The sequence below is a fragment of the Lissotriton helveticus genome, chromosome 5_1 (genome assembly GCF_964261635.1).
Source record: "Lissotriton helveticus chromosome 5_1, aLisHel1.1, whole genome shotgun sequence".
NCBI classification, from domain to species: Eukaryota; Metazoa; Chordata; class Amphibia; order Caudata; family Salamandridae; genus Lissotriton; species Lissotriton helveticus.
Window position 1 is genome coordinate 1,023,358,115 of NC_136065.1, and position 12,590 is coordinate 1,023,370,704.

Here is a 12,590-nt window from a genome sequence, read left to right on the forward strand (position 1 = left end):
AATTCGGGCTTGTGTGTAGTCAAATTCATTAGATTGGAATCGAGGATGATAACCAGATTCCAGACACTGTACCCATCTGGACACAATGGAGATGAGGCTTTAGCAGTGCATCTCGGTTAAAATTATGTGCCAAAATTAAGTTGTGGTCTCAGTCAGATGCTGTGTAAATGAATTTGTTATAATTTTTACTACAAGGAACATTACAATTTTTTTTTAATGGGTTTACTTTCTTACTTTCAGATTGTGGATGGTCAGTGCATTCTGACAAACTGTTCAACAGAAATATGCGACCGCTGCACTCGGATGGGTGTGGGGCGAAAAGGCTACGATGTCAATATGTTAAGTCAGATTGAGTTTAAATGTGATAATGATTTCTTAGAATAAGCCCACTGGGGCGTGAATATATATTTTTTATTGGCGAATGCTACCAGGTGGAATCACCTTATTTAATTTTGCCCACTAGGGCTGCAATATGAACTGGATAAAGTTTTTGAATATGGGACATGAGTTATATAGAGAGAACTCTAAATGTGCCTAATTTATAAAAGTCCCTCGTAATAAATAATGCTACCCGGTGGAGTCACCTGATTTAATTTTGCCCACTAGGGCCACAATATGAACTGGATAAAGTTTGTTGAATATGGGACAAGTGTTATATAGAGAGTTCTTTAAATGTGCCCGATTATAAAAATCCCGTTCCTGTAAGGAATCAAAGACAGAATTTTCTGTTTTGGTATGAAAATCGTAACTGACAATGAATTATGGGACTTGAAGTCCCTGATGATACAATTGATGCGTGACGTTATGCAGTCTAAATAATGTTCACAATGCTAAAATTCATGAATGCAGACCGTTGATGATTTAACAAATAATGGTACAGAAAGATCAAGTGTACCTCAATGTAAAACGATAAAAGTTTATGAGAGTATGTTTTCACTGTTTATTAAGAATCACATGACATTTGTTTTCTTTTGTATATAACTTTATTGTTTGAACACAGAAATCACTCGTGATCAAGCGGCTGCGGCTGCGAAACGCGTTGGGTGTTATCGCTAAATAAACATTCACCGTGAATGCATTTTGGGCCTCAGCTTGTTGTCTTTGTGAAAGATATCTGGACGACTTTGCTGTGGATTTATTGGGGTGAGACGAAACCCCGCTGAGGCCCCGCCATTACAAGTGGCGCGGGCTGATTTTCGTCAAAGTGTTTGGATATATATATATATATATATATATATATATATATATATATATATATATATATATATATCCACCGCTCTGCTTTCACAGTGAAGAAAGGACTGTCCGGGACACATGTTGTTCCGAAAGCGTGTTTATTAAGACAGTTTCGCTCGACGCGTTTCGAAGGTCAAGCCTTTTTTTTTTTAACGAGTGCGAGTACACTGTTTACAATTGTTTAAATAAAGGTCACATGGTATTGTCGTCATACTTATAGACATTAACAACAGACTCGCTGAAGCAGTTAAACGGAGCTAGAGCATGGTAACCCGGTCCATAAGCACAAAATTAAACATTCTTAAGTTTTTAAATGTGAGTTTAGCACGACAGGGATACATAATAAATCAACGGAGTATATGCACAAATTCAGCTGTTTGTTTGCACAGGCAGTAGAGAAAAAACCTATCATTTCATGTGTCCGCCAGGCAAAAGGCAATAAAGCATCACATTTCAAACTGAAAGTGCATTCCCATTCATGATTGCATCCAGACTCAAATGCTACGTGCAAAAAGTAATTCAAAAATAAAAATTAGTAGTGCAGTAAAGCCCAAGTGGGCAAACGGTACTGTTAAACTAAGTCCTGCCCCACTGGGCATAAATTCCCAGCATTTACACGGAGCCAAAAAGCTTAATCTGTCAGAGAGGCAGGTGCAGGGCTTCCTCACAATCAGTTCAACTGTCATACGTGCTTCAAATGTGCTGTTTCCGGAACCATGTAAATAAACTCTCCTATTGAGACTTCCCAGAGATTTGTAAAAATAATTAAAAAATGAATAAAACGTGACTTCGTGTGTGTACAACAACATCTCACATACAATGTTTAAAAACAGTCATGAGAGCGGATACATTCTAAAATAGTATTATCTAGCCCAGATGTACAGCAAGTTCTTCATCGAGGTTATGGCCCTCAGGTTGCATGGTTCTGTACTTATTAATAAGCTTGGATTCTAGTCTCCTTAGTTCCTGAATTCTGTCTCCCCCTCTTTCCCTGACGGGGACAGTTTCTAGAACACAAAATGAGAGTTGGTAGGCATTGATCTTGTGATGTGTAGCAAAGTGTCTCGCTATAGGGTATTGCTTGTCCCCTTTGGTAATGGCTCGCATATGCTCCAGTACGCTCTTCTTGGCTGGGTGTATGGTACTGCCAATGTAATACAACTGGCAAGGGCACTTAAGGGCATATACTGCATAATCAGTCAGACATGTTTATTTATTTATTTATTTGAAGCTTATAAAGCGCACGGCTACCTCCAGCGGAAGTGTCCCGGCGCTAAGATTACATGAGAGTCCCCCAAAGAGCAAACCAAGGATACATCATAGTCAGGAAAAGAAAATGCTGAACTTAAAAGAGCTACAGCCCTAATGAATAGTAAACAACCAGGTCTTAAGTTGGCGACGGAAGGCTGGCTCAGAATCAGAGAACCTGAGATCAAGAGGAAGGCTATTCCAGAGCCTAGCCGCAGTGACGGCGAAAGATCTACCGCCACTACGAGAAAGCCTAAATCTTGTCACCGTCAGAAGACGCAAACTATTGGATCTTAGGTGTCTAACTGACGAAGAGATCATAAGACGTTTTCTCAGATAGAGAGGGCCAATACCATGGATTGCTCGGAATGTCAGGGTCAGAATTTTAAAATCAATGCGACGGGCTATGGGAAGCCAGTGAAGCTCATCCCGATATTTCCTGATCGAAGTACGAGCGGGGATATTACCAATGAGCCGAGCTGCCGCGTTCTGGACAATTTGCAGGCGGTCAATTAGGTAAAGGGGAGCACCTGCATATAGACTATTCGCATAGTCTAGGTGAGTGGTGATGAGTGCCTGAACGACTGTTTTGCGAGATGATTGCGGGAGGTAAGGGAAAATTTTCCTGACATTCGCATTTTGGAAAAACAAGCACCTACCACTTTGTTGACTTGGACCCTTCCAGACAAAGCATTGTCAAAGGTAAAACCAAGATTACGAGCCGCTTGAACAGGAGAGGGGGGAGGATTCAAAACAGTGGGCCACCAGAGATTTGCAGGAGGGGGGGATTTCTTACTGAAAAAGAGAACCTCCGTTTTGTCGGTGTTAAGGGCAAGGTGGTTAGATGCCATCCATGAGCAAATATTGCCAAGGCAGTTTCTAAAGTTGGAAAAGTGGGAGTCAGAGTGGTCTCTAAAGGAGAAAACAAGCTGAGTATCATCAGCATAAGAGACCACTCTGACACCCCAAGACTCAACTACCCCGGCAAGAGGAGCTATATAGGCATTGAACAATAAAGGGCTCAAAGCCGAGCCCTGGGGCACTCCACACAGGAGGGGTTTGTCCTCAGATTCAAAAGGGTGCAAAGTAACCCTCTGAGATCGACTGGACAAAAAAGATTTAATCCAGGCCAGCACTGAACCTCCTACCCCTGACTGTTGTAGACGGGTGGTGAGAATATTATGGGAAACAGTATCAAATGCAGCGGATAGGTCGAGGAGGACCAACATGGCCTCCTCGCCCCTATCCACTGATTCCCTAATGATCTCAGAGACTTCTACCAGCGCCGTCTCAGTGCTGTAACCAGTTCTGAAACCGGACTGGGAGTCATGTAGGAGCTGGTTAGATTCTAGATACTGTGCCAGCTGTTTCTGTACCACCTTCTCCAAGATCTTAGCAGGTTTGGGCAGGAGCGATATAGGCCGATAGTTGCTGAATAGTAGGGGGTCAGCACTAGGTTTCTTCAGTATGGGAATTAGCCTGGCCTGCTTCCACACTGAAGGAAACTGTCCGAGGGACAGGGAGGTATTCCAGATGGAGAGAAATGGGTTTAATAGAACCGGGGCAAGAGTGCCCATGATTTTTGCCGGGACTGGGTCCAGAGGGGAACCAGACTTTACGCTGAGTAGCAAAGACAGCGCAAGGTCTGGGGTCAGCTCATTAAAAGAATTGAAAGAACAGGGAGTAAAACAAGGATTATCTACCAGGGGGTTAAAAGATACCGTGGCAAAGGAAGAGGAGAGTTTGACTATTTTCTCCTGAAAATAGTCCGAGAGTCCATTACACAGATCCTGAGTGGGGATACATTGAGATTTAACAGCCGGGGGATTTACAAAATCTTTCACAATAGAGAAAAGTGTTTTGGAGGAGTTATGTGCCTGTTGGATGAGGGTGGAGAAGAAAGTTCTCATAGAGGAGCGTTTCAGTTTGTGAAAATGGTTCCGGGCAGACTTATAAGCCAATTTGGCTAAAGGATCATAATCTTGTCTCCATTTACGTTCCAATTGCTTACATTTGCTTTTCTCCTCACGAAGCAGAGGAGAGAACCACGGGGCCGAGGGACGAGATCTAGAAGAAGTGAGTGGAACATAAGGGGCAACAGCGTCAAGAGCGGTGCAAAGAGTCGAATTGAATCTAGTGGTCTCTGAATCGAGATCTTCTAGCTGATTGAGTTGGAAATGTAAGTGACTTTCCAAGGAATCACAGGTTACCTTGGCCCATTTCCGACCTCTGGTTCTATTAAGAGGGGTGGGGGAGGAAGGGGAAGGGACCGTGATGGAAAAAGGAATCAGGAAATGATCAGTCCAAGTAATGGCAATCGGAGGAGAAGAGGTGATGCCAGGGTGGTTGGAAAAGATGAGGTCAAGTGTATGGCCAGCAATATGGGTGGGACCAATAACTAATTGGGGCAAGGTAAGTCCAAGTAAAGTTTCTATCAGGGAAGAGGCTAGTGAGCAGGAGGGGTTATCAATATGGAGGTTAAAATCACCTAATACAGTAAAATGGGAATGTTTGAGAGAATAATCTGCGATAGAATGCGTCAAAGCATGAAGAGAGGAGGAAGTCGCAGAGGGGGGGTTGTAGACCAATATGCCTGCACAAATAGTGCGAGCAGAGTCCGCAGCCGTAAAATAAGAGGCTTCAATGAGGCCGAGATTAGGAATTTTCGTAAGATTAAGTTTAAAATGTGATTTGGCAATAACCGCAAGACCTCCTCCGGTCTTAGAGTTGTCTCGGTTAATACCAATAAAACAATAGCCGGGGGGAGTGGCAAGGTGGATGTCTGGTTTAGAAGAATCTTTAATCCATGTTTCAGTAAGAAACAAAATGTCCCATTTATGGGTGACGAGTGATAGCCAGATATCAGAGGCGTGAGCTGGGAGGGATCTGCAATTGATTAATGCCGCATTTAAAATGGTAGGAGGCTGGTTTTTGACAGTCGCGGGAGTTAAAGGAGTTTTAGATATCATAGGGAGGGTGACGTTGCAGTGAAGGCAGGTGTATGCCGTAGAGTCCAGATCATGGGGATTACAGCGGGTTAAGGAAATACAAGTGCCCGGGCGAAGTAGGAGCAATTGCTCCGAGGTCCAGGAGGATTTTGGGGTGTGAGAGGCAGGGGGACTGGCGCTGGGCGCGGGTCCGGCGCGGACGGGCGCAGACGGGCTTGCCTTAGGCGCGCCTTCGGCGCGCCATCGGCGCGCCCGCTGCGCCCGCCCGCTGCGCGGACGGGTAGGTCCCTTCTTTATATCCATATCCATCAGACGGTGGGAGGAGGGTGGGAGGCGTCCAGGAGCTGGAGCGCTACCCTGCCTCCCCCCAAGATGGCGGTTCTGCGATCTCCCGGCCGGCGAGAGCGCTGTGCTCAGCTGCGCCGGGGGAGAGAGAGCAGGTCGGGCCCCTGGGACGTAGAGATGTCGTCCGGACCAACAGCGAGCTCTGTCTTAACAATAAAAATGCACCTTTTAAAATATTCACAAGTTTTAAAATCGCCAGATCAGCGTGGCGTCTATAGCCCAAATAGTAATCATCTGGCATACAGACAGTCGATGTAACGTCACACGCACACTCTCAATCAGAGTTAAATTCACAGAGTACAAAGAAAGAAAGATGCCCCCGGCTTCCGCCTCAGGGGATAGCAAGTAATCTGTAAAGGCAAGGGGCGGAGGAACTTAAATAGTGAGGGAGGGCGGGAGGCGTCCAGGAGCTGGAGCGCTACCCTGCCTCCCCCCAAGATGGCGGTTCCGCGATCTCCCGGCCGGCGAGAGCGCTGTGCTCAGCTGCGCCGGGGGAGAGAGAGCAGGTCGGGCCCCTGGGACGTAGAGATGTCGTCCGGACCAACAGCGAGCTCTGTCTTAACAATAAAAATGCACCTTTTAAAATATTCACAAGTTTTAAAATCGCCAGATCAGCGTGGCGTCTATAGCCCAAATAGTAATCATCTGGCATACAGACAGTCGATGTAACGTCACACGCACACTCTCAATCAGAGTTAAATTCACAGAGTACAAAGAAAGAAAGATGCCCCCGGCTTCCGCCTCAGGGGATAGCAAGTAATCTGTAAAGGCAAGGGGCGGAGGAACTTAAATAGTGAGGGAGGGCGGGAGGCGTCCAGGAGCTGGAGCGCTACCCTGCCTCCCCCCAAGATGGCGGTTCCGCGATCTCCCGGCCGGCGAGAGCGCTGTGCTCAGCTGCGCCGGGGGAGAGAGAGCAGGTCGGGCCCCTGGGACGTAGAGATGTCGTCCGGACCAACAGCGAGCTCTGTCTTAACAATAAAAATGCACCTTTTAAAATATTCACAAGTTTTAAAATCGGCAGATCAGCGTGGCGTCTATAGCCCAAATAGTAATCATCTGGCATACAGACAGTCGATGTAACGTCACACGCACACTCTCAATCAGAGTTAAATTCACAGAGTACAAAGAAAGAAAGATGCCCCCGGCTTCCGCCTCAGGGGATAGCAAGTAACATGTGACATGTTTAAGGATTTTAAAATTGTCACAATCAGTGGAAAGTTTCACTTCTTTCAAATTTCTACTGTTCCGGCAGGCTTTGCATTTGCAGCAAACGTAGAACCCTCTCAAAGGATTTTTCTTGATAGTGCCCGGCACTAGTGTAGTGCATAGCATATCCTTAAGGGATCTGGGTTTCCGATATGTGATTTGGGGATACTCACTAATTCCCTTCGTAAGATCTTTATCACGTTCAATACATCCCAGAATTTACCAATGGCCTGTTTGACTTTACCCGCTTGCTGATGGAAATCAGTAATGAATCTAGTGGTCACCGGTTCAGAAAGATCAGTGTTCTTGTCTTTCTCTGTGAAAGGCTGCTTCTATCTCTTGCATTTACTGTTTTAACAGCTGTGGAAATGCATTTGTTGGTATACCCTCTTTGTTTGAAGCGCTCAGTCATGATGAGAACTTCTTGGGTGTAATCCTCATCTTTAGAACAGTTGCGTTTAGCACAAAGGAATTCGCCTATCGGTATAGAATTAATGAGGTTATTGGGATGGCAGCTTTGGGCGTGTAAAAGGCTGTTGCCCGCAGTCTCCTTTCTAAATAAAGTGGTGGTTAGAGTCTTACCAGCCACTCTAACTTTAAGATCAAGGAAGTCAACTCCCACATTACTGGTGTGACTGGTAAAGGAGAGATTAAAGGTGTTAATGTTGAGGGTTTCACAAATTCTGCAGCCTCCTCAGTGGTTCCGTCCCATATGACAAAAATATCGTCAATATAGCCGAGCCATTTGATTACCTTGGTCTGGTAAAGGGGGAACTGCTGAACCACCTGCTCCTCCCACCAGCCCAGGTACAAACCTGCAAAGCTGGGGGGGAAGCAGGTGCCCATCGCAGTTCCAAGGAGTTGATGGTATACATCTCCATTAAATACAAAGAAATTCTGAGTTAGGCACAACAATGCCATATCCAATAACATTTCCGTGTGGAACAAGTATGAAATAGACCTTTTTTTAAGATAGTGTCTACATGCCTCAATCCCTAGTTGGTGGGGATACATGTGTAGAGGCTGTTAACATCTAGGGGTCCATTAGGATGTCGGGCGGATTTCCTCCGCCAGGCTGGCGGAGGAAATCCACCCGAGATCTACAGCCCAATTCCCCCCCGCCATATTGTATGGCGGGGGGACCGCGGCGGTGAGAAACACCGCCCGCATGTTTTCCGCCCCGGTCGCCTTGCGGCCGGGGCGGAAAACGAGTAACATGGTGGCGGTGTCTGTTAGACACCACCCGCCATATTACAATGGGCTTTCACCAATGCATTTCCGTGGCGGCAATGCTGCCACGGAAAGGCATGCAGAGACTCCCTGCGGGGGCCCGTTGCGGACCCCCTGGGAGTCCCTGGCTTGGGGGGTTGCACATGGGGGGTACTAATGGTACCCCCCCCCGCATTTCAAAGTGCAACATGGCAGGCACCGCGCGGTGCCTGTCATGTTGCACTTTGAAAAGCACAACGTGCACTTTTAACATTGCGGCGGGCGGAGATTTCTGCTCCGTCCGCCGCAATGGCAACCATACAGGATGCGCCCACCTGTGTGGCGGGCGCATCCTAATGCTCTGATCGGGACCCCCACCCTTATGGCGGGTGGTCCCGGGTCCCGATATGATGGCGGGCGGACTTAGTCCGCCTGTCATCATAATGGTCCCCCTAGTGTCATGAGTAACCAACCAGGGTCCCACCCTGTACCATCTATTTTGCGTAGGAAATCACCCGAGTTTTTCAGATACAAGGGCATATATAGAATTGATCCTTTCTGCAACGGTCAGAGCAACCCCACACAATCTCCACTTTGCACACAGAAGGACACGGCACCACCAAAGAGGTCATTCTCCAAGTCGTGAATTTATTAAGTAATTACAGAGCACTAAGGTGAAAATGGTCTATACGTTTCAACCTTAGCCTTCGACAGGGCATATGGACATATATATATATATATATATATATATATATATATATTCTCTCTTCACAATTGCCGGTAAAGTCGGACTTGCTGTCGGCGGGCGGTATGAACAAGGGCACCGGAAGTCCCAAACACAATTTTCACAGTCAGCTTCGTTTCTCAAGACAGACTGCTCGGACACCTTTCTTGTGCAGTTACAAATACTGATTTATTGGCAACAACAACGCGTTTCGGCGATTAAGCCTTGATCACGCTAACAGTCTCATCACAAAAATGCCATTTAAATCTATACATACACACATAAACATAGACATAGGACTACGGTGGAAGTAGTGCAAGATGCCAGTAATAGTGTCGGCCATTTTAACATGCAAACACAACAATGATGGACAGAATGTGGATCAATGTCCCACATTCACCCCAGTCCAAAGATCTGGGCCCAAATCCATCGTTTTTCCACTCCACACCACCCTGGGTTAGACAATGGCGATATGCAAATCAGCGCCGACCCTGTGCCCCATGGGAACAGCCCAGTCCGAACTACAAAAGCCATGTCCTTCCCAGAACGGAAACAAGCATCCGAGGACCTGCCCGGTTTCGAGGTAACACCTCTCATCAGCCCGGCTAGCTTGATTCCAGTGGTGTGGAGTGCCTGGGACTCACGTCTGAGCATCCCCAGTACACTTAGAGCGGTACCTGCAAACACAACAATGATGGACAGAATGTGGATCAATGTCACACATTCACCCCAGTCCAAAGATCTGGGCCCAAATCCATCGTTTTTCCACTCCACACCACCCTGGGTTAGACAATGGCGATATGCAAATCAGCGCCGACCCTGTGCCCCATGGGAACAGCCCAGTCCGAACTACAAAAGCCATGTCCTTCCCAGAACGGAAACAAGCATCCGAGGACCGGCCCGGTTTCGAGGTAACACCTCTCATCAGCCCGGCTAGCTTGATTCCAGTGGTGTGGAGTGCCTGTCACATAACTCAATGTAAACCATGTGGTCAATACATGACATACTGTCCAAAAAGCACCATCAGAATCAAATATTGCTGATTAATGCAAGCTCAAGCTAAGTTAATCCGTATTAACACGGTTGTTGAAATGCAAACGGGTTAGGTCATCAACAGGTTGCGTCCCAGTGGGCTGATCCCATCTACCATGATAAAAAACAGTCTCTCTCGCCCATGTGGGCAAAGACTACTGGATCGGTACATCACAAGTGTCTTGCAATTTCTTATGAATGAAAACTTCATACATATTGGACATAATCTGGCCACAAAGTCCTACGTACCTAGAAAATAAAGAATTTTAAAATTACTGAAACAGCAACTACGATAAACTAGCAAAGGTTAACTTCATATTCAATGTAAGTGTACTGCTAATTCTTCATTAACATTCAGTCCATTTGGTACAGTGCATTCGAAATCAATGATGTAAGTTGATTCAAGTTTGCGTAAAGATAGTTCATGATTCCTGCCTTTCACCCCCAGGTCAACCTTGTCAATCACCACCATTCGCAACTTAGTTTCATCACTGTAGTGGTGTGCCTGAAAGTGTCGTGCTACAGGATATGCTTTGTTATTATTTCTGATAGCTCTGAGGTGTTCCAAGATTCTTTTTGTGGCGGTGTGTTTGGTACTCCCTACGTACCATTTGTTACAGGGGCATATCAAAATGTATACGCAGTGGGTAGTGTTGCAGGTTAGATGTTTCCTTATGTGAAATTCCTTTCCTGTATGTGGAACAGATAATCTATCACAATTGACACTTCCTCTACAGGCTTTACATTTATTGCAGCATTTATACCCTACATTAGTAGCAGGGGATCCATGTCTATCATGCGTGACATGGTTGTGACTCAGTTCGTCTTTTAATGATCTGCTTTTTCTAAACGTAATCTGTGGATTACATTCCAAGTCAGGTTTGAGGTGTTCATCACTCAGCAAAACATGCCAATGCTTATTGAAAATATTTCGTATATTGTTACCCTGGCCTGAGTAATTGGTGATGAATCTCACAGTGTTCATCTTGTTATTTTCCCTGGCTGGGTAGAGCAGATCATTTCTGACAATATCATCTACCCTCTTGCATGCAGTAGATATAGTTTTAGTACTATAGCCACGATCTTTAAATCTGCCACACATTATCACTTTTTCTGCTTCAAATGCTTCAGTGGTGCTGCAATTTCGTTTGGCCCTCAGTAATTCACCATAGGGAATACTTTGTACAAGTTTACGGGGATGTGAGCTATCAGCTCGTAGGATGCTCTTCCCTGCCGTTGTCTTGTGGTGGAGTTTGGTTTCGATACTGTGGCCATTGATTGAGATTGCGATGTCAAGAAACTCGATTTCAGTTTTGCTGATATTAGCAGCAAAAATCAAGTTAAGGTCATTATCATTGAGTTTCTTTACAAAATTCCTTGCCGTTTGTTCGGAGCCATTCCAAATGACGAAAATGTCATCAATATAGCGCAGCCACAAGGCAACCTTGGTGTCAAATTCTTCCATGCGTGCGGCCACCTGCTCCTCCCTCCAGCCCATGAATAAATTCGCATAGCTGGGGGCGAAGCAGGTGCCCATCGCGGTGCCCTGTGACTGTCTATAAATGCCACCATCTAAGACAAAAAAATTGTTGGTCAGGCAAAATTCAATCATCATAATAATCATGTTGGAATGATCTAACATTGAGATGGAATGGGTCTTAAAAAAGTGTCTGATCGCATTGAGTCCTAATTGGGGCCTGATGCTGGTATATATAGAATTGATCCTTTCTGCAGCGGTCAGAGCAACCCCACACAATCTCCACTTTGCACACAGAAGGACGCGGCACCACCAAAGAGGTAATTCTCCAAGTTGTGCATTTATTAAGTAATTACAGAGCACCAAGGTGAAAATGGCCTATGCGTTTCAACCTTAGCCTTCGACAGGGCATATGGACATATATATATATATATATATATATATGTATATATATATATAAATATATATATATATATATATATATATATATATATATATATATATATATATATAGATATATAGATATATATATATATATATATATATATATATTACTTACTGGCGGTCACCAGTAGGTAGTTATAGGTAGGACCTAGTTTCCATAGGCAGAGTGTTTTCTCATTTGCCAATAACGTCATTTGATGGATCCTCACGTAATTTTCAAGACTAGTTTGACATTCATTTCAGCTGCAATGCTGAACATTTAGGTGTGATCCATCAAGCGGGGGCAGAGAAAAAGGAGGGGTCAGAAAACATATTTTCCCCATGATAATTTCCATAGGAACTTTAGACACAGCTACAGCCCGAACTGCCGAAGGGAATGACACCAAATTTGTTAGAAAGGTAGCTGTTAGTCTAGAAAGCTATATTTTTGTTAATTAGTGGGATTCCGATTAGTAGTTACGGAGTTATTAAAAGAAATTCAAATGTGTATATCTGGGGGACGTGGAGGATCCACGACCCTGCCCGATCTCGTGTTGAGGTCTGATTGGCTGCAACACTTCCAGTCAGGAAGTGTGGGCAGCCATCTTGTGACTCGGCTTGAACCGAGTCACTTAAAAAACATAAAAAGAAAACAAGAAAAGGAGGCAGGATAGAACCACCCTTAACTCCTAGGCCTCTGGGGGGGGAGGGGTGAGGGGGCTCCCACAGGGACCCAGCAGGG